This window comes from Eumetopias jubatus, unplaced genomic scaffold (assembly GCF_037043125.1).
Source record: "Eumetopias jubatus isolate StellerSeaLion01/CBP00866 unplaced genomic scaffold, mEumJub1_p1.0 scaffold_12, whole genome shotgun sequence".
Taxonomy (NCBI): domain Eukaryota; kingdom Metazoa; phylum Chordata; class Mammalia; order Carnivora; family Otariidae; genus Eumetopias; species Eumetopias jubatus.
The window spans coordinates 109256788-109282851 of NW_028274818.1; the positions used below are offsets into that span (position 1 = coordinate 109256788).

General features: G+C 40.7%; 1 protein-coding gene across 1 annotated transcript in view; it reads left to right on the forward strand.

Moving 5' to 3' along the window:
- Positions 1 to 26064, forward strand: part of GNA12 (G protein subunit alpha 12) — a 108209-nt gene that overhangs the window by 59026 nt on the left and 23119 nt on the right. The gene's annotated exons all lie outside the window — the stretch shown is intronic.

The following is a 26064-nucleotide window of genomic DNA, read 5'->3' on the forward strand; positions in this document are numbered from 1 at the left end:
TCTTTTGCACATGGACATCCAGTGGTCCCTGTTGAACATCTGTCCTTTCCCCATCGAGCAGTCTTGGCCCCCTGGATGAAAATCAGTTGGTCATACATGTTGGGTTTATTTCCTATTCTAATGGTCTGTATGTTTATCCTATGCCAGTAACACACTATTTTGATTACTGTAACTTTGTAGTAAGTTTTGAAATTAGGAAGTGTAAGTCTTCCAGCTTTCTTTTCTTTTTCTCATTGTGGTTTTGACTTGCACTCCCCTGAGGACTAATTATGTCAAGCTACTTTTAAAGAAAAATAAAGTAGGAGGGACTTCCTCTTCATGAAGGTCAGCAAACTACGGCCCACAGGCTAACTTTCATGCAGTGTGTTTTTGTTTGGACCCCCAGCTAAGAATGTTTTTTACATTTTTTAAAACTTAGAGAAAAAGAAGACTATGCAATAAAATGACTATATGTGGTTCACAAAGCCTAAAATATTTACCATCTGGACCTTTACAGGAAAAAAAAAAGTTTGCTAACCCCTCTAATAAATCTAACACTGAGATTTGTAGTTTAAAAAAAAAAAGTTAATAACCAATACAGTGGGGAATTGGTACAGCAGAATAAGATAAGTAAATCGGTGGAACTATGTGAAGAACAATGAAATTGGACCCTGTGCACACACACCCAATTTCAAATGGATTAGAGACCTAAATATGAAAAGCAAAACTACATATTTTTTAGGAGATAGTATAGAACAACCTGTATGATCTTGGTACAGGGAAGAATTTAACTGATTAAAAGTGCAATTGCAGGGGTGCCTGGGTGACTAGGTCGGTTAAGTGTCTGACTCTTGATTTTGGCTCAGGTCATGATCCTCAGTGTTGTGAGATCGAGCCCTGTGTCAGGCTCCATGCTGAGCCAGGGAGTCTACTTGAGATTCTCCCCCTCTCTCCTCCCCCTCCTGACCCCCCCCCCCCGCTATAGCTCACATGTGTGCTCTCTCTCTTAAAAAAAAAAAAAAAGAAAAAGAAAAGATTAGTAATTTGACTACCATCAAATTAAGAACTTCCTTCTCATCCAAAGACCCCACCAGCTGTGGGGGTGGAGAACATGTTCGTCATCTATAACTGAACAAAGGAAAAGTGTCCAGAATGCTTAAAGAACTTCCACAAATCCACAAGAAATAGGCAATTCCATAGAAAAGGGTTAAAGACTTAACAGACATTTTTTAAAGGATTTTATTTATTTATTTTAAAGATTTTTTTTTTTTTTTTTGACAGAGAAACAGCAAGAGAGGGAACACAGGCAGGGGGAGTGGGAGAGGGAGAAGCAGGCTTCCCGCCAAGCAGGGAGCCTGATGCAGGGCTCGATCCCAGGACCCTGAGATCATGACCTGAGCCGAAGGGAGACACCTAACCGACTGAGCCACCCACGCACCCCGATTTTATTTATTTGAGAGAGAGTGCACACAAGCGGGGGACGGGGGAGGGACCAAGGGGGAGGGAGAAGCAGACTCCCTGCTGAGAGAGAGCCCGAAGTGGGGCTCGATCCCAGAACCTTGGGATCATGACCCGAGCCGAAGGCAGATGCTTCACTGACTGAGCCACCCAGGCGCCCCTTAATTTTTGAAACAATGAAATGATACTGTATGCTCACCAGATTTGCAAAATTAAAACATTTGACAATCCCAAGAATTGGCAAGGATGTAGAGTAATAGGAACTCTCATTAGCCCTAGTGCTGGTGAGTATATAAATTGTATACATTGTTTAGAAAACAGATCGGTATTATTAGCTCAAGTTTAAGATCTACATTCCCTGTGGCTCAGTAGTCCCACTCCTGGGTATACAGAAGGGTGTGTGTGTACATGTTCATATGGCAGTATTATTCGTAATTGGAACAGTCCATATGCTCCTCAGCAGTCAAATGGGTAAATAAGTTACTTTTTTATTCCTGAGTACTGCAGCAAAAATGGACAAAGGACCGCTCCTGTCAATAGGTATCGTGATGTTGAACCAAAGAAGGCCAGCATGAAGGCATATTACCGTAGGATTACAGTGCAATGCAGCCCCCTTGTTGAGTGCCCATGCAGGTGACAAAACTACAGGGAGGGGTTAGGGAATGTCGCCAGCATCCAGACGGTGGTCAGTTTACAGGTCAGGGTGGGCGCTGTACAAGGGCCCTTCTGGAGTGCTGTTCCTGGTTCACACTGACCATAGTGGTCGCAGGGTTTGAGTTCAGCTGGACCTTTCTCTCTTATGAGCTAATCTTATGGTGTGCCATCGTTCATAGTAATAAGGATTTGAAAGGGAAAATATACTTAGATGAATATGCAAAGATTATGTGTAGAGAATGTTGAATGTATTGCTCATAAATGCTAAAACAAAGAGGAACTAGCCTGAATACTCTCCAGGAGGGATTGGCTGACCACCAATGAGGCTGCTGACCATGGATCAGATGCTGTACAGCTGGTAGAGAAGCTAAAAGAGAGGCTTGTACTCAGCATGGAAACAGGTCCCCGACAGCAAGTGAAAACAGACCGAGAAGGAGTACATGTATAAGAAAGGAGAAAAAAGTACACACACAGGTACATACTCATGAGTATGTGTATACACTGTGTATATGTATATGTGTATACACTGATGCCCAGAAAATTAAAACCTCAAGTAAATATATCCCCTGAACTACTCCAGTTGTACTTTTTATGTCTATAATTGCAAAAATGTGTATTTTAAAAATTATTTTTAATCATGGTAGAAAAACATTATTTTTATAATCAGAAAAAGCCACGAAAACATTTTAAAACGAATTGTAAAAATTAATGACTGCAGACAACGATTTCATAAATCTTTTGCATTGTTCCTGAAAGAAGGTTTAAGGTCTGACTAATTCTGGTTAACTGAAACGTGCTGTTTGTTAATCTGAAAGTTTCAAAGGATGGCTCCTCCCCTCCTTCCCTCCCCGCCCCCCACTTCCTTTGAGCAGATTTCAAGAAATGTGGTCCACTCAAGTGCATGCTGAGTGAGCCCGAGGACTGGGCAGGGCCCTGGGCTCTCGGACCCCCGCCTGGTGCGGGAGCTTCGGTTCCTCAGCTGTCAGAGAAGGCAGCACGCCTCCTCTTAGATCTACTCTGGGCGGTGAAAACACCTAGCATCGTGTTGGCGAGGCGCGTCTGTCCGGGAAACCAATTTGCTGATTTAGGATTTCTTCTGTACTGAGTACTGGGCCATGGGCTGCAGACGGAGGCTTCTCCTCCCTCCTGCACCCGAGCACCAGGGCTCGGATGCCTGCAGCAGGCACCTGCGTCTCCCTGTGTGCGGAGACGCGCACAGACGCCTGTCGGCCGATCAGTGTCACAGAGACAGACCGGCACCAGGTGGGTTTCTAACGAAAGCCATCATTCAAGGACACGGGAGGAAAGAGGCCGCTGCCATGGTAAGTAGTCATGAGACTGACAAACTCGGTTGCTGTAGTGAAAGAGGCCCTGTTCTTGCTGTCCTTTGGGGAGCTTTTCTGAGAATCTTGCATTAAAGCCAGATGAAATGATGGATTTATTCACTTGTTATGCCTTTTTTTTTCTTTCTTCCTTTTTTTCTTAAGTGTGGTAAAATGCGCCTTTTCTTTGTTATAAGCCAGTAAGGCTTTCTAGAGGGTCACTATTAACAGCTGAGCAGGTGTATCCCGGGTGAGTCTTGGGCAAGTCTAGTTTGTGTGTGAGCAGTTCCTCGGGGATTCCTTGTGGGTGGGGACGGCTGACCACTTAACAAATAGGTCAAGAGATTGGATCGGCCCTCATCTTCTGATACTGGAAAACACCTTTGCTGGGGTCACCCGGAGCGCCCCACAAGCTTGTATAGCAGCACTTGCTGCCCGTAAGTTCAAGGTTTAGAAATAAAGCCAAGGTGTTATCTGTGAGCCTTTCAGACCTGGGCAGGCAGATTCCACAGCTGTCCATCTTAGCTCGAGCTGCTGTAACTGAACACCACAGGCGGGGTGACACAAATAGTGGGCATCTCTTTCTCACGGTTCTGCAGGCTGGGGGTCCAAAATCGGGGTGCCTGCAGATCTGGTTCTTGGCGAGGACCTTCATCTTGGTGTGCACTCAGAGCAAGCTCTGGACTCCTTTTCCTCTTAGGAGGGAGAGCACTAATCCCATCACGGCTCTCCTCCCTCAAGACCTCCGGGTAAGCCCATTTACCTCCCAAAGGCCCCACCTCCCAGTCCCGTCACACTGGGGGGTCAGCGGGGAGACACAAATATTCAGCCCACAGTGGTGACCCTGCCCTTGTTCCCTCTTCCCTGCTGCCTTTTCCAAAGTTAGTTAACCAGCCTCTCTTCCTCAGCTCACTTCAGGCCTTTGTGTTTCTGCATTTCTATAAGAAGACATGTTTTATGTGTGTGGCTGCATGGCTAGATCTGTGTTATTTTTATGCATTGGAAAAAGGATGCCTTTCTAATTAAAATAGGATTGTCTTCCTCCCTTTCCAAGAGTTTTGAGCCCAGAGTATTAGATGGCATCAAAATTTTTATTTTCAAGGAGACCCCAGCCCCCTGAATTTTGAGGAAAGCAGAATTCAGGGAGAGAAAGGAGAGAGCGAGGTTCGCATTTGCTCAGGGAATCAAATGTAGGACATTCAGAATGCGGGTGTGTTCATGGGAGGGTGGCTCTGAGACGCACTCACCCCTGAGAGCCCAAGACAATGAATCTCGTGCTTTTGCCTTCCTCCTCCGCCCTTACTCTGGGGTGGTGGTAACAAAACTGATTCCCGAAACCTTTGCTCAGTAAATGGGGTTTCAGGTCTTGAAGCCAAGTTAATGTTTATTCCCAGTTTGGCGTATGCTCTTTCCCTGAGCCAGCTTGATTGTAAAGTTCCCGAAGACCAAGCTGGTGGTGGGGATGGGTGCTCTGGTGCCGTGACACGGTACCCCGGGATGGGCAGTTCTGATTGGAACTTGTCTCATGAGGCTTTGATTTCATCCCTTATGTGATATTTGACATAAAAGGACCTCGGTTTGGCCGAGGCCCACTGCATGGGTATTTTGCATCATTCTGGGCATTTTAGCAAATTTTCCAGAGCCTCTTTCTGCATTTGTACTTCCCAGGAGGTATGATGTGATGCCCAATGTGACTGTCCTTGGAGTTCTGGTGTCCTGGTTTTGCCTGAGCACAGGAAATCGGTGACTCTGCAGTGACCCATGTTCCCGAGTGTCGACAACCCACAGCCTCCCTCTTCTCCCACCTGGTTGTGCTCCCGATGTGAGTGTTGGGTACTGGTGTCCCGACCCCGGCTCTGTTGTCACCTTGCTCATCATTGGCCGCCTTTCTCTCCTCTCTCCTTTTCATGCTCTCTGATTCACAGATTTCAGGTATGTTCTCCTGTAGCTCTCCTTGCAGGATAGCCTCGTGCACCCTGTTTTAGTCCATGGGTGACCTGTCCCTTCCCTTTGCTGCTATCATGGGCACTACAGGATTGCAGAAGGATGCTGTAGCCAGAGAAAGACTGGGGGGTGGCCGGCACTGCCCCACGTGATTCTGCTGCATTTATTAATGGCACTGGCAGACACACGGGGCACAGTGGTCCTCCCAAGTTCTGACTAAAACGGGGGAGTGGGAATCAGGCTTCATTTCCAGGTTATTTTTCCTTTTCTCTGTTATTTTTTTTAAGATTTTATTTATTTATTTGAGAGAGAGAATGAGAGAGAGAGCATGAGAGGGGAGAGGGTCAGAGGGCGAAGCAGACTCCCTGCTGTGCAGGGAGCCCGATGCAGGACTTGATCCCGGGACTCCAGGATCATGACCTGAGCCGAAGGCAGTCGCTTAACCAACTGAGCCACCCAGGCGCCCTCTCTGTTATTCTTGACCTGCTGCTCTTTTTTGTCCAAAACTTCATACTGAAATCCTAGTCTCCCAAGACCATTCTGGCTGGCTGATAGCTCATTCCAGCCAACTTATATCGTGGTGTTTAACCCAAAACAAGGTTGTAAAATAAGGAAAAAGCAGTGTATCAATTCCAGGAAAGGGGTAACTTGATCAAGCCTAAGACCTTAGTAGCTGGGAGACCTATTTCTCCAGGGCTCCCCCAACCCTGTTTTTTAAACTTTGCAAATTTTGTACTATATGCATATATTATCTATTCAAACACTTTAAAAATGTTAAGTAATTCATAATATAATGAAAAGTTCAAATTCTATAAGGAAAGTATGTTGCTGGGGCGCCTGGGTGGCTCAGTCATTAAGTGTCTGCCTTCGGCTCAGGTCATGATCCCAGGGTCCTGGGATCGAGCCCCGCATCGGGCTCCCTGCTCGGCGGGAAGCCTGCTTCTCCCTCTCCCACTCCCCCTGCTTGTGTTCCCTCTCTCGCTGTGTCTCTGTCAAATAAATAAATAAAATCTTAAAAAAAAAAAAGTTACCAGCAAACTTGAAAGAGGGATGTCACTAAACTGAATTATACAATTCACACTGTTTTTAGAATATTATTATTATTGATTGTGATATTAATAGTGATTCCCATATAGTGGGTGCTTAACCAGGCCAGCCACTATGCATGAACCTATCATAAACCAAACCCCAGGTGTTAAGTTGGCTCTTCAAACACATTTTGTTTCATAAGTATTGTGCAACATTGTCTTTTTTTTTTTTTTTAAGGAAACAGCTAATAGATGAGGCTTTATGCATATTTTTGTTTTATACTTGTTTGGTTTTATTCATCTTTGAAAGTGGTTTGTGTAAAAAGGAAGACAAATCTACATCTGAAAGAAATATTCAGTAACAGATGTTGACTTACATTCTTAAACTTTGTGCTTTACCTGCACCTTACATAATTAAGACGTTGGATGAATTAATGATGTGGAGTCCCGTTTCCCCACACTCCCACCTCCTGCTCCTTCTCTCATTCATTCCGCTCCAAGCATAAAGGTCTTCTTGCTCTTCCTTCAACATTCTGAGCACAGTCTGACCTCAGGGACTTTGCACTTGGTGTTCTCTCTGCCTGGCATACTCTTCCTCCTACATCTTAGAAAGGCTGATTCAAATGTTACCTTCTTAGTGAAGTTTTCTCTGATTTTCTTGATTAACATCACGATTCCACCCATCACTGCCTGTTATTTTTCCCTGCTTCATTTTTAAAATACTTTTGTTGGGGAATTTGTTATACATGAATATATACATGCATGCGTGTATACACACATCTTTGCATATACATTATATATAAAAAGTATGTGTATATAAACTCAGTTTTCACAAACTAAACACATCCATGTAACCAGCACCCAAATCAGGGTACAAAATTACCAGCACCCCAAGATCCCTTTTCTTGAGTCACTACCTCACTCTCCAGAAATAAGCTGACGTTCAACAGCATAGAAGAGTTTTGGCTGGTTTTGTATTTAGTACATATAGCACCATACAGTATTTACTCTTCCTGTAACTGGCTTCTTTCCTTTAGCATCATGTTTCATGAGATTCATCCGCGTTGTGGAATGGGTTGTAAATCCTCCATTCTCATTGGTGTACAGGATTCTCTTATGTGAATATAGTGCAATTTAATACGCACTCTCCTGTTGATGGGCACTTGGGATTTTGACAGAGCGTGTTACTATGAATATTCTAGCACATGTCTTTTGATGAAGAGATGTAGGCATTGCTGTCAGGTATATCTGGAAGTGGAGTCACTGGGACAAAGGACATGCATACGTTCAGTTGTAGTAGCTTTTTCACAACATTTGTATCAATTTCTTTTTTTTTTAAAGCTTTTATTTATTTGAGAGAATGAGAGAGCACATGAGAGAGGGGAGGGTCAGAGGGAGAAGCAGACTCCCCGCTGAGCAGGGAGCCCGATGCGGGACTCGATCCCGGGACTCCAGGATCATGACCTGAGCCGAAGGCAGCCGCCTAACCAACTGAGTATCAATTTCTGCTCCACCAGCAGAGTTCAAATCCAGCCACTTCCCCTCCTTACCAGCCCTTGGTGTTCTTTGTCCTTTTCATGTACTTATTCTAGTGACCATGTAGAGGTCTCTCACTTACTTGCTTACTGACTGAAAAATAATTGATGTATGTAAATGAAGAAATCTTAAGTGTATACAGCTCAATGAATTTTACCACCTATAACCACCACCTAGTCTAAAACAAAAAAAAAAAATTTCAGCGTCCCAGAAAGTTCCTCCTGCTTCTTCCCAGTTGATACCATTCCTCCCAGTGATACCACTGGGATTTTTATCACCATAGTGCTTTACCTGTTTTTGAAGTCCATTTAACTGGAATAATTTATGCCCTTAAATCTGACTTAATTGTTCAGTGTAATGACCAAGATTTGTCTGTGTTGTTACATTATTGGTAGTTCATTCTTTTTTATACATAAAGGGAAATGAGAAAGGAATTTAAATCTTTCACTACTTTCACGGCGCCTGAGCAGCTCAGTTGGTTAAGGATCCAACTCTTGATTTCAGCTCAGGTCAGGATCTCAGAGTCATGAGATCAGGCCCCACATTGGGCTCCACACTCAGCAGGGAGTCTGCTTGAGATTCTCTCTCCCTCCCCTGCCCCCTCCCTGCTCACACACGTGTGCGCTCTCTCTCAAATTTTTTAAAAATCACTACTTTCAACTAAACACAAAAGAAAATAGTAATTCAGGAAATGAATATAAAAGCTACAAGGTGTATAGAAAACAAATAGCAAAATGACAAATGTAAGGCCCTTCCTACCAGTAATTATTTTAAGCGCACATTGATTAAACTCTGCAATCAAATGACAGAGACTGGAAGAATGGATGAAAACACATGGTCCAACTGTTTCCTGCCTGCAAAAGATTCACTTTAAACCCAAAGACACAGATAGATTGAAAGTGAAAGGATAGGAAAAGCAAAAGAGAGTACAGTGGCTATACTAATATCCAACAGAATCGACTTTAAAATCAAAAAAAGGTTGCAAGAAACAAAGGCTTGTATATTAATAAAAGATTCAATACAACAAGAAAATACAAGTTATTAACATGTATGTACGTAATGACAGACCATCAAAATACATGAAGCAAAAAGTGACAAAGGGAGAAGTAGACAGTTGTACAATAACAGTCATGGACTTCAACACCCCACTCTCAGTCATGAACAGAAGAACTGGACAGAAGATAAGGATGGAAATAAAGGAAGTAAACAGCACAATGAACAATCAGCTCTAACAGACCCATACCAGCCACCCAATAACGACAGACCACACACTCTTCTCAAGTGCACATGGGACATTTTCCAGGAGAGACCACTAACTTAGACTGCAAATAAATCCCAGTAGTATTAAAAAGATATCATAAAAATAATCTTCTTTAATCACAACAGGATGAAGTTAGAAATCAATAATAGAAGTAAAACTGAAAAATTCACCAATCTGTGGAGATTGAACAGCATACTCTTAACCAGTGGGTCAAAGAAGAAATCACAAGGGAAATTAGAAAATACTTAGAAATGAATGAAAACAAAAACACAACATACCAAGATTTACAGGGTGTTAAAAGCCACACTAAAGGGGAAATTTATAGCCATAAATGCTGACAGTATAAAAACAAAAAAGATCTCAAATCAACGTAATTTTACAACTGAAGGAACTAGAAAAAGAAGAACAAACTAAACCCAAAGCTAGCGAAGGGGAGAAATAAAAGATTAGAGCAGAGATAGATGAAATAGAGAACAGAAAAACAATAAAGAAAATCAGTGCAAGCAAAAGGTGGTTTTTCAAAAAGATCAACACAGTCAACAAACTTTTAGTGAGATGGACTAAGACAAAAAGATTCAAGTTCTAAAATCAGAAATGAAAATGGGGACTTAACCACTGATTCTATAGAAATAGAAAGGGTTATAAGGGAGAACTGTGAACAGTTATATGCTTAACAAATTTGACAACCTAGATGAAGTGAGACAAATTCCTAGAAACAAAACCTATCCAGACTAAATTATGTAGAAATAGAAAATCTGAATGGACCTATGACCAGTAAGGATATTGAATCCATAATCAGAAATCTCCTAACAGAGAAAGGCGCTGGGCCTGATACCTTCACCGGTGAATTCTACCAAACATTTTAAAAAGAACTAATACCAATCCTTCTCAAACTTTTCCCCCAAAAATGAGATGAGAGGGGAACACTTCCTAACTCATTCTGTGAAGCCATCATTACCCTGATACTAAAGCCAAAGACTATAAGAAGACCAATATCCCTTACAAATATAAATGCAAAAATCCTCAACAAAACACTAGCAAACCGAATTCAGTGGCATAGTAAAAGGATTGTATACCATGACCAAGTGCAATTTATTCTGGGAATGCAAGGATGGTTCAACATATGAAAACCGATCATTGTAATACCCCATGTTAACAGAATGAAGGATGAAAGAACCCAGGATATTCTCAATGTGGAAAAAGCATTTGACAACATTCAGTACCCTTGGGTAAACACAGTCAGCAAGTTATGAATGAATGGAAATTACTTCCATATGATAAGCCATATGAAAAACCCACCACTAACATCATACTAAGTGATGAGAGACTTGAAAGCCTCTCCTCTTAAGATCAGGAACAAGACAAGGCTGCCTACTTTCACTACTTCTATTCAATGAAGTACCAGAAGTTGTAGCCAGAGCAGTAGGCAAGAAAAAGGAAAGGCATCCAGATTGGAAAGGAAGAGTAAAATTATCTGTGTTCATAGATGACATAACTTTATATATAGAAAACTCTAAAGATTCCACAAAAATCCTGTTAGAGCTAATTAATCCAGCAAAGTAGCAAGATACAAAGTGAACGTGCAAAAATCATTTGCGTTTTTGTACACTAACATTGAACAATCTGAAAAGTGAATTATGAAAACAATTCCATTTACAGTAGCATCAAAAAAATAGAATTAACCAAGAAAGGAAAAGACTTACGAAATGAAAACTACAAATAATGCTGAAAAAAATTAAAGAAGACGTAAATGGAAACAGCTCATGTTCATGGACTGCAAAATTTCATATTTTAAAATGTCAATACAGGGCTCGGTCAGTGAAGTGTCCGCCTTCAGCTCAGGTCACGATCCTGTGGTCCTGGGATTGAGCCCTACGTTGGGGTCCCTGCATAAGTAGGGAGTCTGCTTCTCTTTCTTCCTCTGCCCTTCCCTCCTCTCATGCTTTCTCTCTCTCTCTCTCAATTAAATCAATAGAATCTTTAAAAAAAAAGGTCAGTACTACCCAAAGAGATCTACAGTTTCAGTACAATCCCTGTCAAAATCCTAATGATGTTTTTCTTTTTAAGATTTTATTTATTGATTTGACAGAGAGAAATACAGCGAGAGAGGGAACACAGGCAGGGGGAGTGGCAGAGGGAGAAGCAGGCTTCCCGCTGAGCAGGGAACCCGATGCGGGGCTCAATCCCAGGACCCTGGGATCATGACCTGAGCCGAAGGCAGACGCTTAACGACTGAGCCACTCAGGCTCCCCTCTAATGATGTTTTTCTATTAGTAATAAAAGAGAGGGGGCATCTAGCTGGCTTAGTCAGTAGAGCATGTGACTCATTCTCAGGGTTGTGAGTTCAAACCCCATGTTGGGCAGGGAGCTGACTTAAAAAAATAATAATAATAAATAAATACTCTTTGTGAAACTCATGAAATCTCAAGGGACCTGAAAGAGCTAAAACAGTCTTGAAAAAGAACAAATGGAATACTCACGCTTCCTGATTTTAGAACTTGCTACAAAGTTATACTAATGGAAATCGTGTGGTACCTGCATAAAGACAGACATATCAATCAATGGGATACAATAGAAAACCCAGAAGTAAATCCTTGTGCTGTGTTCAAATGATTTTTGACAGGGGTGCCAGTAACACTCATTAGGGAAAGGACCGTCTTTTTAATGAATGGTTCTGGAAAAACTGGAAACCCACGTGTGAAAGAATGAAGTTAGAGCCTTACCTAACACTGCATACAAAAGTTAAAATGTATTATAGACCTAAATGTAAGGCCTAACACTATAAAGTCTTAGGAGAAAACATAAGGCAAAACTTTATGACATGAGATTTGGCAGTCATTTCTGGGATGTGATACCAAAGGTAGAGGAAACAAAAGAAAAAATAGACAATTTGAATTCTACATGAAAAATGTAAAATTTTGTGCATCAAAGGACATCAACATAATAAGAGAGCAACCCACAGAATGGGAGAAAATATTTGTAAGTTATATAAGTGGTAAGAGAGGTTAATATCCAGACTATACTGAGAATTCTCAAAACTCAACCACAAAAAAACAACTACCCTGATCAAAAAATGGGCATTAGACTTGAATGGACATTTCTCCAAAGAAGATGTACAAAGGGACAAGAAGCATAAGAGAAGACGCTCACCATCACTGATTATTAGAGAAATACAAATCAAAACTACAGTAAGATAACCGCCAAATAACCATTAGGGTTACTACAATAAAAATAATAGAAAAGAACAAGTTTCTGGCAAGGATGTGGAGAAATCATAATCCTTGTGCACTGTTGGGATTTGGGTTGTAAATGGTGTGGCCACTGTGGAAAACAGTATGGCAGTTCATCAAAAAATTAAAAATAGGATTACCATATGATCCAGCAATTCCATTTCTGGGTATACACAAAAGAATTAAAAGCAAGGTCTTGAAGAGATATTTGCACACCCATGTTCATAGCAGCTTATTCACAAGAGCTAAAACATGAAAGCACCCCAGGACTCTACTAAGGTTAAATGAATAGGCAAAATGTAATATATACATACAGTGGAATATTATTCAGCCTGGAAAAGGAAGGAAGCCCTGTCACATGTGATAGCATGGATGTACCCTGAAGATACTACACTAAGTGATATAAGCCAGTCCACAAAAAGAGAAAAACTGTATGATTCTCCTTATATGAGGTACTTAGAGTATTTAAAATCATATAGAAAAAGTAAATGGTGGTTGCCAGGGGCTGGGAGCAGGGAAAAATGGGGAGTCATTGTTAATGGCCATAGAGTTTCTGCTTTATGAGATTAAAAGTTATGGACGATGATGGTGATGGTTGTACAACATTTTGAACATATTTAATACTCCTGAAGTGTATCCTTAAAAATGGCTAAGGTGATAAATTTTATGTGTTTCACCACAATAAAAATTGAAGGGAAAGAAACAGTTATACGCAAAAAGCAGAAAATGTAGTGGAAGACAAAAGCAGGAACAATGAACAAAGGTAACAAGTAGAAAACAGTAACTAATAGGTATCAATCCACCTATATTGATTATTATAACTCTGAATGTCAGTGGTCTAAGTGTACCAATTAGGAGACAGAGATTGTCAGAGTGAAACAAAAAACAACCCAACTAGAGTCTACCCACCCCCCAAAAAACCCACTTTAAATATAAAGGCACATAGTGAATAAAAGTAAATAGATGGAAAAAATATATACCATGCTAACACTAGTCAAAAGAAAGCAGGGATAGCTACATTAATTTCACACAAAGCAGACTTCAGAATAAGGAAAGTTACTAGGAATAAAGAAGAGCATTACATTATGATAAAGGGGTCGGTTCTCCAAGAAGACATAAGAATTCTTAGCATGATGCTCCTAACAGCATAGCATCAAACCACATGAGACAAAAATTGATAAAATTGCAAGGAAAAATAGATGAGTCCATTATCATGGAGACTTCAACACTCCCTCTCTGAAATGGACAGATTGAGCTGGCAGAAAATCAGTAAGGACACAGCTGAACTTAACACTGTCAGTCAGCTGGATGATAATGACCTCGAAGACTACCTCATCCAACAACAGCAGAATTCACATTCTTCCCAGGCTCACATGGAACATTAAGCAAGATAGACTGCATTCTGGACCATAAAACACAGAAAATAATCCACCTTACAGTGTCTGTTCTCAGGGCACAATGGAATTAAACTAGAAGTCAGTAACAGAAAAATTCCTGAGAAATCCCAAAATACTTGGAGATTAAACAACACACTTCTAAATAACACATGAGTCAAGAAATTTCAAGAGAAATTTTCTTAAATTTTGAACTAAATGAAAACACAACTTAATCAAAATTTGTGAGATGCAGCAAAAGCAGTGCTTATAGGGAAATTTATGGCATCGAATGCATTTTTAGTAAAGAAAAAAAGATCTAAAATCAATAGTCTAAATTTCCACCTTAAGAAACGAGAAAAAGTGAGCTCCTTGAGTACTCAGGTACTCAAGTAAGTACTTGAGTACTTACTTACTCAAGTAAATAAGTTTACTTACTTGAACAAAGTAAGTCCAAAGTGATCAGAAGAATTACAGCAGAAATTAATGAAATTGAAAACAGGAAATCAGTAGACAAAATCAACAAAACTAAAAGCTGTTTCTTTGAAAAGATCAATAAAATCGATAATCCTCTAACCAGGCCATCTAAGAAAAAGAGTGAACACAAGTTACTAATGTCAGAAATGGAAGTGAGGACATCACTACAGATCCCATGGAAACTGAGTGGATAATAAAGGAATACTACGAACAACTATATTTCCACAGATATGATAATCTAGATGAAATGACCCAATTCCTTGAAAGACACAATCTGCCAAAACTCACACACAAAGAAGTAGACGATCTGCATAGGCTTACATCTATTAAAGAAATTGAATCAATAATTAATAACTTTTCCAAATCAAAAGCACTGGGCCCAGATGGGTTCACTGCTGAATTCTATCAGGCATTCAAGAAAGAAATTTACCAGTTCTCCACAATTTCTTTCAGAGGATATAAATAGAAGGGATATTTGCTAATTCATTCCATTAGACCTGCATTACACTAATACCAAAACCAGATGAAGACATTCCAAGAAAAGAAAACTAGAGAGAACAGTATCTCTCATGAATATAGGTACAAAAATCCCCAACAAAATAGCAAATCAAATCCAGAAAAAGTATAAAAATATGACCAAGTGAGATGTATATCAAGTGTACAAGGCTGGTTCAACATCCAAAAATCAATTAATGTAATCCATCATATCAACAGACTAAAGAATAAAAATCACGTGATCATATCAATAACTACAGAAAAGGGATTTGATAAAATTAATACCCATTCCAATAAAAACCCTCAGTAAACTAGGAGTAGAAGGGAACTTTCCCAACTTGATAAGGACTATCTTCAAAAAACCTATAGCTAACATCACACTTAATAGTGAGAAACTAAGCTTTCCCATAAAGATCAAGTACAAAGCGTGAATGCCCCATCACCACTCCTTACCAACATCATACCAGAAGTCCATGCTATTGCAGTAGGCAAGGAAGGGAAATAAAAAGAATACATACTAAGAAAGAAGACCTAAAACTGTCTTTGTTTGCAGATGACATGATCATCTGTGTAGAAAATCCAAAAGAATTGACAAAAAAATCCCAGAACTACTAAGCATTTATAACATGGCTGTAAGATGCAAGGTTAATATGCAAAAGTCCGTCACTTTCCTAGATGCCAACAATGAACAAATGGACTTTTTTTTTTTTAAGATTTTACTTTATTTTTTTGACAGAGACAGCAAGAGAGGGAACACAAGCACAGGGAGTGGGAGAGGGAGAAGCAGATTTCCCACTGAGCAGGGAGCCCAATGCGGGGCTCCATCCTAGGACCCTGGGATCATGACCTGAGCCAAAGGCAGACGCTTAATGACTGAGCCACCCAGGCGCCCCGAACAAATGGAATTTTAAATTTAAAATGCAGTATCACTTATCTTAGCACCCTAAAAATGAAATACTTAGGTATAATCCTGATATCAAAATATGTACAAGATCTGTATGAGGAAAACTAAAAAATGTAGATGAACAAGATCAAAGAGCTAAGTAGATATTCCGTGTCTGTGGATAGGAAGACTTAATATTTTCAAGATGTGAGTTCTTCCCAGTTTGATGTACAGCTTCATTGTAATCCCAGTAAAAATCCCACCACATTATTTTATGGATATTGATAAACTGATCCTAATGTTTATATAGAGAGGCAAGAAACCCAGAATAGCCAACCCAATATTCAAGGAGAACAAAAAATTTGGAAGTGTGATGCTACCCACTTTGAGACTTACTATAAAGCTACAGTAATCAAGACAGTGTGGTATTGGCAAAAGAACAGAGAAATAGATCAATAGAACAAAATAGCCCAGAAATAGATCCACATAAATATAGTCAACTGCTCTTTGACAGAAGAGGAAAGGCAGTACAGTGGAGCAAAGGTAGTCTTTTCAACAAATGGCGCTTGAACAACTGGACATTCACATGCCAAAAAAAAAAAAAAGAAGAGAGAAAGAATCTAGACACAGACCTTATTCCCATCACAAACTCAAGAATGATCACAAACCTGAATGTAAATGCAAAACTTAAAACTCCTGGAAGATCATAGGAGAAAACTTAGATGACCTTGGGTGTGGTGGTGATGCCTTTTAGTGACGACACCAAAGACCTGATCCATAAAAGAAAGAATAGCTATGCTGGACTTCATTAAAATTAAAAACTTATTCTCTACAAAACACAATGTCAAGTGAATAAGAAGATGAACCACACAGACTGTTAGAAAGTGTTTGCAAAATACATATCTGATAAAGGCATGTTAAACACAAAGAACTCTTAAAACTCAACAGTAAGAAAACAACCTGATTAAAAAATGGGCCAAAGACCTTAACAGACGAGATAAACAGATGGCAAGTACACACATGGAAAGATGTTCCACATTGTTTGTCATCAGGGAAATGAAAGTTAAAACAGTGAGCTACCACCATGCACCTATGAGAATGGCCCGAATCCAGAATGCTGACAGCACCAAAAGCTGTCAAGGATGTGGAGCAACAGGAATTCTCAAACATTGCTGGTGGGAATGCAAAATGGTACAGGCACTCTGGAAGACACTTTGGTGGTTTCTTACAAAATTAGACATCTTAGCATATGATTCAGCAGTCATGCTCTGAGGTGTTTACCCAAAGGAACTGAAAATGTACATCCACACAAAAACCTGCACATGAATATTTATAGCAGCTTTTTTCATAAGTACCAAACTTAGAAACAACTAAGATGTCCTTCTGTAGGCGAATGCATTAATAAACTCTAGTCCATTCAGACAGTGGAATATTATTCGGCTCTAAAAAGAAATAAGCTTCTGAGCCTTCCAGGAAAGAGGGAGGGAGGAAGAGGGGAGAAAAGAACCCAGTGTCCAAGGCAAGCTTGGCACTCACTGTGCCCACAGCTGGCGCAAAAAAAATTTTTTTAATAATAATAAAAAATAAGAAATGAGCTATGAAGCCATGATAAGACATGGAAGAACCTTAAATGCATACTACTTAGTGAAAGAAGCCAATCTGAACAGGTTCCCTACTGCAGGATTCCATCTATATGACACTCTGGAAAAGGCAAAAATAGGAAACACATCAGTGGTTGTGGCTGGCACAGGGTAGGGGGTGATGAATGCATAGGCCATAGGATTTTGTAAAACAGTAGAAACATCTCATTATACTTTTGCCCAGACCCATCCGATGTGCACCGCCAAGAATGAACCCCCAGGTAAACTATGGACTTTGGGTGATTATGATGTGTCAGTGCAGGCTCATTTTTTGGTTTAAAAAAAAAAAAAAAAGTTCCATTCTTGTGAGTGATGTTGATCAGGGAGGTTGTACATGTGTGGGGGCTGGAGGTTTTTGGGAAATCTCTGTACCTTCTTCTCAATTTCAGTCTTTTTGAAAAATGTATTTTTATGTATTAGCAATGAATAATCAAAAATTGGCATAAAAATAGCCTTTACAGTAGCATAAAATCTATGACATACTTTGCATTAAGTTTAATAAAAGATGAGCAGAATCTTGCAGTCTACTGAAAAATTACAAAAACATAGCTGAGATCTAAATAAATAGATGTATAGATAAATAATAAATAGAAGATCTAAATATATAAACGGATATACCTTGTACAGGAGTCAGAAGACTTGATATGTCAATATATCTGTTCTCCCCTAATTGATCTGTAGGTTCAACAAAATCGCAATGGGCTTTTTGTAGAAATTGACAATTTGATTCTGAAATTTATATGGAAATGCAAAGAACCTAGAGTAGCCACAACTTTGAAAAAGAATAACGAAGAATACCATACTACCTGATTCCAAGACTCACTATAAATCTACGTAATTAAGACAGCATAGGATTGGCATAGGATAGACAAATGGGTCCATGGAATGGAATAGAGAATCCAAAATTTATATTTTATTTTTTACCATAACATGTTTAACTAAAATCAAATCAAGTCCCAACAATTAAAATCTGCATTTGCAAGACACTTTTAAGAGAATGAAAATTAATTATTTGCAGTTATATATCTGGTAAAAGATTTGTATCTAGAATATCTAAAGAACTGTTTAAAACTCAATAATAAGGGGCGCCTGGGTGGCTCAGTCGTTAAGCGTCTGCCTTCGGCTCAGGTCACGATCCCAGGGTCCTGGGATCGAGCCCCGCATCGGGCTCCCTGCTCGGCAGGAAGCCTGCTTCTCCCTCTCCCACTCCCTCTGCTTGTGTTCCCTCTCTCACTGTCTCCCTCTCTGTCAAAAAATAAAATCTTTTTAAAAAATAAAAAATAAAACTCAATAATAGAATAAATGACCCAGAATTTTTTTAGTGGACAAAAGATCTGAACAGTGATTAAGATGGCAAATTTAAACACGTTAAAAGATTGAGTCAGTGCGTACATGCAGGTCCCGCTGCACCCTGTTAGAAGGGCTGACCCTACAGAGGGGTGATGGGAAGGAGTTGGAGCTCTCCAAGGCTGCTGGCGGGAACGTAAAACGGAACTGCTGCCTTGGAAAAGCGTGAGGCACTTTATTAAAAGTTAAACCTGCACTTCTGTGAGCAAGCCATTCTACTTTTAGGTGTTTATTGAACAGAAATGCAAATATATGTCCCCACAAAGACTCGTACATAGATGCTGAGAGCGGCTTTATTTGCAGTAGCTGCAAACTGCTAACTTGCCCGTCAACAAATGAACGGGTAACAGATGAAGGGCCTACCCATCTACGCGGCTGCCACTCAGTAAAAGGAACAGACAGTGCAAACCCGCAACAGCGGGGCAAATTATGCTGAGTGAAGGAGCCAGACAAACACGGATACACGCTATCTGATTTTATTGATGTAGAATTCTAGAATGTACAGGCTAGTACACAGTGTCAGAAGCAGGTCAGTGTTTCCTGGGGCCAGGAAGGGAGTGTGGGAAAGAAGGGACACTCGGAAACCTGGGGTAGGAGGTGCGTTCGTCACCGTGAGTTGCCACAACAGTCCCAGGTATGTGCATGCCACAAGCTAGCACATCGCACACTTGGCGTATGTGCAGTTCTGAGCTTGTCAATTATACCTCAGGCCCTTTTAAAGAAAAAAAAAAAAGATAATGCTCTTCATTCACCGGGTCTGGTTTTAAGTGGCTTCTTTTCCTGGTGCCTTATGAAAGTCACTCATTGAACAGAGCCTTCTTTGAACGTCACTGTCTTTGTTTACGTACTCAGTTCAGCAAGGCCTGGGATCTCTCTGCCTTGATGGTTGGGGAGGGGAAGGAAGAGACCGCCTTTCTTCAAGAGCTCCCAGGACAGAGCTATCTCCCTTCGTCTGTGCTGTTGTTCCAGATGTTTCTTCCTTTCACCACAGGGTTGGGGTCATCTGAGGGCCCTGAGTGCTCCCCTCGGCTGGCCTCTCCTCTATAGACTAGACTGATCCTGATAACTGGCCCCGGAAGGAGGCCGTGTCGTAGCTGGTGATTTAAATAGAACATTTAAGTGTAATTGTTTGAAGACTGGGATTTATTTAGTACTTTCTGAGTTTGTGTCTGTTGTAGAAAATATGCCAGTGAGCGTAGTCGGCCGGATGTGTTTCCTAGGCAAGCTGCTTTAATGCTTCTTCTCCTGGACCAATGTGACATCACAACAGCTGCCACAGAACGTGTGTCCTTCAAGTGGAAAGTGTGGTGCAGAAGTTGAAACTATTGGCACCCGTTAGAAAAGTTTAATTATCTGGACTTTTTTTTTTCTTTTCCTTTAATGGAAAAGAAAGACAAACCATGTGTCCCAAACGTTATACTTTATTAGGAGAAATGACAGGATAAGTGAGGGATAGAGAAACAGTAGATGATAAAGCAGTATGCCTACCTTGTGCAATTCAGTTTATCCATAGTCAACAATAGACTTGGTTGTTCTGCAACTTCAGGCACACGGGATGTTGTTTTGTTTGTCTGGAGAGCTGAATGAAATGCAGTTTGTGTGTTGGAGATTCCTGAGCTCTGTACGTCAGGCTCTTTCCTTTGATTTTAATAATTTCATTCCCTAATTTTATTCCTCCTGAGATTGCTGTGACAGGAAGTCATCAGAGCCTAATGCTCACAAGATCTGTGTTCATACGATCTTAAAACACTGCCAAAATGCTACATAACAGCTTGGCATTTAAGCAGGGAACAGTTACGGAGCAAATGGGTGTCGTAATTCTGATTTGTCATAATTCTGCATGGAGAAACAGAGTTAGAGGCGCACTTCCCATTAGCTTTCAGGAACTTAGCAAGGTCTCAAACTAACAAGTGAGGCCGATTCCAGGGGACCTGCATTGCCCTATAACCAGCCTTGCTGAATGTGATGTCACACCTGAACTCTTTCAAACCTGATGGGGTTCTAGTGACTACTGAGCCACAGTGTATCTACATGTAAAATTTATGCAAGCATGGAATTTGATGACCCAAATCAGGGCATGTTGTGAGTGGGGGAAAAAAAAAAACCCCAACACTGCTAATAATTTTACCAGGACAATAAGCTTGAAATGGGGTGCTCCAGGGCAAACTGGGGCATATGGTTATCCTATTTATAATATGGCAGTGAACTTGAGTAAAGTCATGCATTTTAGATTTATGCTTGGCTATCTGTGCATCTTAATAATGTCGAGCATATAGTCCATTTTCCTCATAATGCTAAATCAGTTTATAGTCGGAACTGGATCCTACCTCTGCATGTTACAACGGTCTATTTTTATGACATTTTACTATAAAGTGCTTTTTATAAGTGTGAAAAGTGCCTAATCCTCCCTCCCCCGAAAAAACCCAGACTTAAAAAGTCATGAAAGATCACTTTTCACCCACAAATTGTAGGTAGGGAAAAAAAAAATTATATTGCTAATATCCAGTGTGGCGAGGCCATGGGAAAATGGATACCTTCTATCTATTTGTTCATTGGGATATATTTGTTCATTGGGATATAAATTGGTAGAACCTTTTGGCAGGGCAACTTGCCAGAGCTGTTACAAATGCAGATGGCTTTGTGCCGGCAGTTCTGTGTGCAGGAACGGAGCTTACAGTCACACGTGTCCCAGGAGGGCACTATGAGGACAGTTGCTGTGGTATTGATGGTGATAGCAGAGACTTTAACTGTAGAAACGTCCCCCAGTAGTCCTAAGTCTCAGTACATGGCGTGTGTCATCCTTCAGGATCCTGGGTGGTGGTTAGAAGGAGTGAAGATTCACATCACTCTAAGACATGATAGAATCTAAGTTGAAAAATGATATGTAGCATTTGATCCCATTTATGGAAAGCTAAACAAAGACTAAAACTATAAATTTCTATGCCTACATCTGGGCATTGAATTTAGAGACAAAGGTCTGGAAGAGTATGTACCAAACTGATAATAGTAGTTAACTTGTGGGATGAGTATGAATGCTCTTTTATCTGTGTTTAAAATTTTTTTACCTGTATGTATTCATTGGTTACCTAGTTTTATAAATGAATGAATTTTTTTAAGATTTTATGTATTTGACAGAGGGAGAGAGAGAGCACAAGCAGGGCAAGCAGGAGAGGGAGAAGCAGGCCCCCTGCTGAGCAGAGAGCCCAACTGGTGTTCCATGCCAGTTCCCTGGGATTATGACCTGAGCTGAAGGCAGACGCTTAACTGACTGAGCCACTCAGGCGCCCCATAATGAATAAATGAATTTTTTTAATGTCTATAATTATAACAATTGTGGAAGAGAAAAGAAATGATCACTATTAGCATTTGGCTTCATTCTAATCTTTTTTCCCCTATGTCTTCTGTCCATGATTTTTAAGGGCAGATCTCAGAGGACTCTTGGACATTTCCATTCTGAGCAGTCCTCAATGTAGTTAGTGTTTCACTGAGTTCCCTGCACCAGGGAAATAATAGGAAAACCTTAGCCTGCTAAGGCAGGACCTAAAATGGAAGGTTCCTCACCTTCATTAGGTTAAACTCAATGACAGTGAAGCTGAAAGATACAGAATCGAATTAGCAATTCCTTAGCCACTAAGTGTGGCAAAACCCAATCTCACCTGACCTGCACTTGCTTGTTGGCAAAGCCTAACCTCACTTACCTTCGGGCATTTATTTATAGTCTACCTCCCCACTGGTCTTAAATATTCCTGTGTGTGTGTGTGTGTGTGTGTGTGTGTGTGTGTTAGTTACATACATACGTATATTACTACACAAGTATTAGCATGTTTGATTATAAGGTGCTACCCGAGGTCCCATCTGGGGACATTTTGTAATGTAGAGCATATGAACCATATTACTTCCCCAAATCTGAAAATTTCTGAATTCCAGAATACATCTATCTAGTCCAGATGGTTTCAAGGTAAGGGATTGCAATACCCATGAAGTAGTGAAGAGGTAAAACATGAAATTTGAAACAAGCTGGCCAAAAGTTAATTTACTCCTTAAAAACTAGGAGATATTCGCTCTTGTGTGTGAGGGGCTGAAGTAAAGGATATTTGTGTCGTCATTGTTTGCAATAGCAAAACACTGGAAATATGCCAAATGGCTATTGATAGGGTCAAACAGATTGTTGCACATTTATTCAGTGGAATGCTATATAAAAAATTGTATTTTTACAAATATGGGCCCTTATACCACATACAAAAATTAGCTCCAAATGGATTACAGACCTAACCCTAAGACTAGACAATAAAACTCTTAGAAGAAAATTAGGGGAAAACTTCATGACACTGGACTTGGCAGTGACTTCTTGAATAGGACACTGATAGCACAGGCAGCCAAAGCAAGAACAGACCAAGAGAACTATATCAAACTTAAAAACCTTTGTGCATTGAAGGACATAACAGAACGAGAAAACAACCGATGGAATGGGAGAAAATGTTTGCAAGTCACATATCTGATGAGTTCATATCCAGAATATATTTTTAAAAAACTACAACTCAACAACAACAAAATCACCCTATTAAAAAATAGACAAAAGGATTCAAATGGATCTTTCATACAAAAATGGCCAACACTATATGAAAAGATGCTCAACATCAGTAATCATCAAAGAAATAATAAAACCGTAATGAGACATCACCTCACACCCATTAAGATGGCTACTATCAAAAACCCAGGAGTTAACAGGTGTTGGTGAGGACTGGGGGAATTTGGAACACTTATACCCTCACTGTGGGTGCGATTGTAAAAACAGTCCAACTGCAATGGAAAAGAGCATCGAGGTTCACCAAAGGTGTGTAAGGTAGATTCATAAAGCCAGAGAGTGGAAGAGCGGTCCTGGGGGCCTGGGGGGCGAGCATGGCAGGGAGCTGTTGTTGGTAGTGAAGAGTTTTAGATTTTCACAATGAAAACATTCTGGAGATCTGTTTCACGACTATGTGAATAGACTTAACACTCCTGAACTGTACACTTAAATACAGTTAAGATGGTTTATTTTATGTGTTTTCACCACAATTCTAAAAAAAAAAAAAAGTAGATGTGTGTGTGGTAATATGCAACATACAAGATATGTTGCTGGGGATAAACACCGGATGCAGACCTCCCTGCTTGTAAGTGGTGATTTTCTTCACCTTTAACTGAATATTTGAGTCATGAAATCCAGAAGTGAGTTCTTGAGTTTAGAGAGTACCCACTATTCATTCCCGGCCCATTCATTCATTCAACAAAGTCTTCTTGTTTTGACTTTTGCCATCAGCCTGGCAAAATTAATGTTACTTTCCCCAAAAGTGATTATAAATGTCAAGGGTGAAAATTTTGGGAAAACTTAATTGGGGCCCCAGGGGTTGGGCTTCGTTTCCCTTTAGGAAGGATCCCCATTTTTTTCAGGATACAGATTGTTCCTTTGTCACCATACAAAATGCAGTAGCCCTACATCAACACTTCCTGCACTCAGCCTGGACAGAAGCATTTTAAATACTGAATGCTTCCTTAAATCTCCAGGGCCTCCATTCACTAAGAGGATTGGGCAAAGCAAGTCCAGCTGTAATTAATCTCTGCATTCCCGTCAGGATTCATTGGCACGTGCTGTGAGAAATGAGAGGTACTTCAGATGCTGCCTGGTAACCAGCTGAGGCGAAAAAACCAGCTCCCCTCAGGCTTGCAGAGGAGCCAAGAGATGCTGACACATTCATGTGCAGCCCCAGCTCGGAGGGTGGACCCTGGCTTTGATTAAACTAGCTGATAGGCTCTGCGTTAGAAATGTTTTGGGTTTCTTTCCCTCAACTAAGAATATTAGAGTTGAAGTCTTATACATTTTTTGTGAACTTTTTTTAAAGTTACGATTTTAGCAAAATATTTGAATGAGAGGAAATTCTTTAGCATTAAGTCAAGTAAAAGCATGATTGTGGATCCCTAAACTATGGTAGAGAAAGTAACTAATTGATATGTTAGAAACAAAGTACAACCTGATACCCAGTGGCAACAGAGAGAAGCCTGAAATCTAAATAAAGGCGGAGCTCCGTGGTTTGGAGGATTCCGATAATCGACTGAATGAACTTCATACAGAATCTCAACTGTGATCTGGTCAGCAGATCTCCAGGAATTTCAGATGCACATCTCAATAATAAACCGGTGAAGAGGCCAGTGCAGCAGCCTTGGGAGACTTCTAGAAAAGGCACAGAGACCTTTGCAGCAGAGCTCTGGACTCCTCCTACAGCATCTTTATACAACAGTTAAATACACGGACCGGCAGACACGATTTCCTGGAAGTCCCTAAGGCAGCCCTTCTGCAGACACGGCACCGTCTTCATTTCGATGAGAGAATTTCTTGAAACAGACTGGGTAGGCATTGACTTGGCTGGCTTTTTGAAGTAATTGTTAGCCACCTTCCTCCGACAGCATTCACGCTTCATGCTTCGTGTTCTCACAAGTACAAAAGATCTCCGGTTATATTTCTTTTAACTCTTTGAGATCATTTTGAACTTACAGAAAAGTCACAAGAGGTATTCTGAGAACTGCCCTCTGCCTCACCGGCTGCAGAATGGCTCCCTCCCTCCTCTCTCTCCCTCCCTCCCTCCCTCCCTCTCCCCTTCCCCCCCTCCCTTGCTCTCCCCTTCCCCCCTCCCTCCCTTCCTCCCTCCCTCCCCCACCTTCTTTCTCATACAGTTTTTTTCTGAATGCTTTTTTTTTTCTTAATCTTTGCCATCTCTCTACCTCAAAGTTGTAAGACACATGTCCTGACATAGTTCCTATCAGGTGCCAAAATGGTTTTAGTGAATTATAAAGGTAATGATTTTGCCCCCTTTTTTCACAAGGACACATTGTAAAAAGGGCTTTTTCCCCCCTCATATTTAAAAGAAAGCACAGTAAATAAATAAATGGCGGTAAATAAATGTGAGAAGAATGCATAAAACACAGCCCGCCAGGCTCCTGGGCCACGTGTGCCCGCGCCTGTCCTGCAGGAGGAGAGTTGCCTGTGCAGACACTCTTTAGGGACGTGAGTGCTGTCAGAGAGGATGCACTTTGGGAAGGAATCCCCAGACTAGCAGCTATACCAAACCAAAAGACCTGGCTTCTGCCTTTCTCTTTTAGGGGATTCTGTGAGGCCAAAACTGTATGCGCACAGGGAGAGCTGCAGAGTGTAGCCATGCTCGCAGGACCCACTGTGCCTGCGGCCCACTTCCCGGGCCGGGCACAGCCCTTCGAGGGGAATAGGCAGAAGCCTGTCACTCCGCGTAGGGTTACTAACTTGAGATCCTTTTCATTGACATTCAGGGTCAGTTTAAGTTCCTGCTGCTGTTTTGTTAAATACCGGTGGTTTAATAAAGATGAAAACAGCCCCATAGCCAACTTTATAATTGGAGCTTTACCTGCCATGAAAATTTTGAGCTTCTGAAA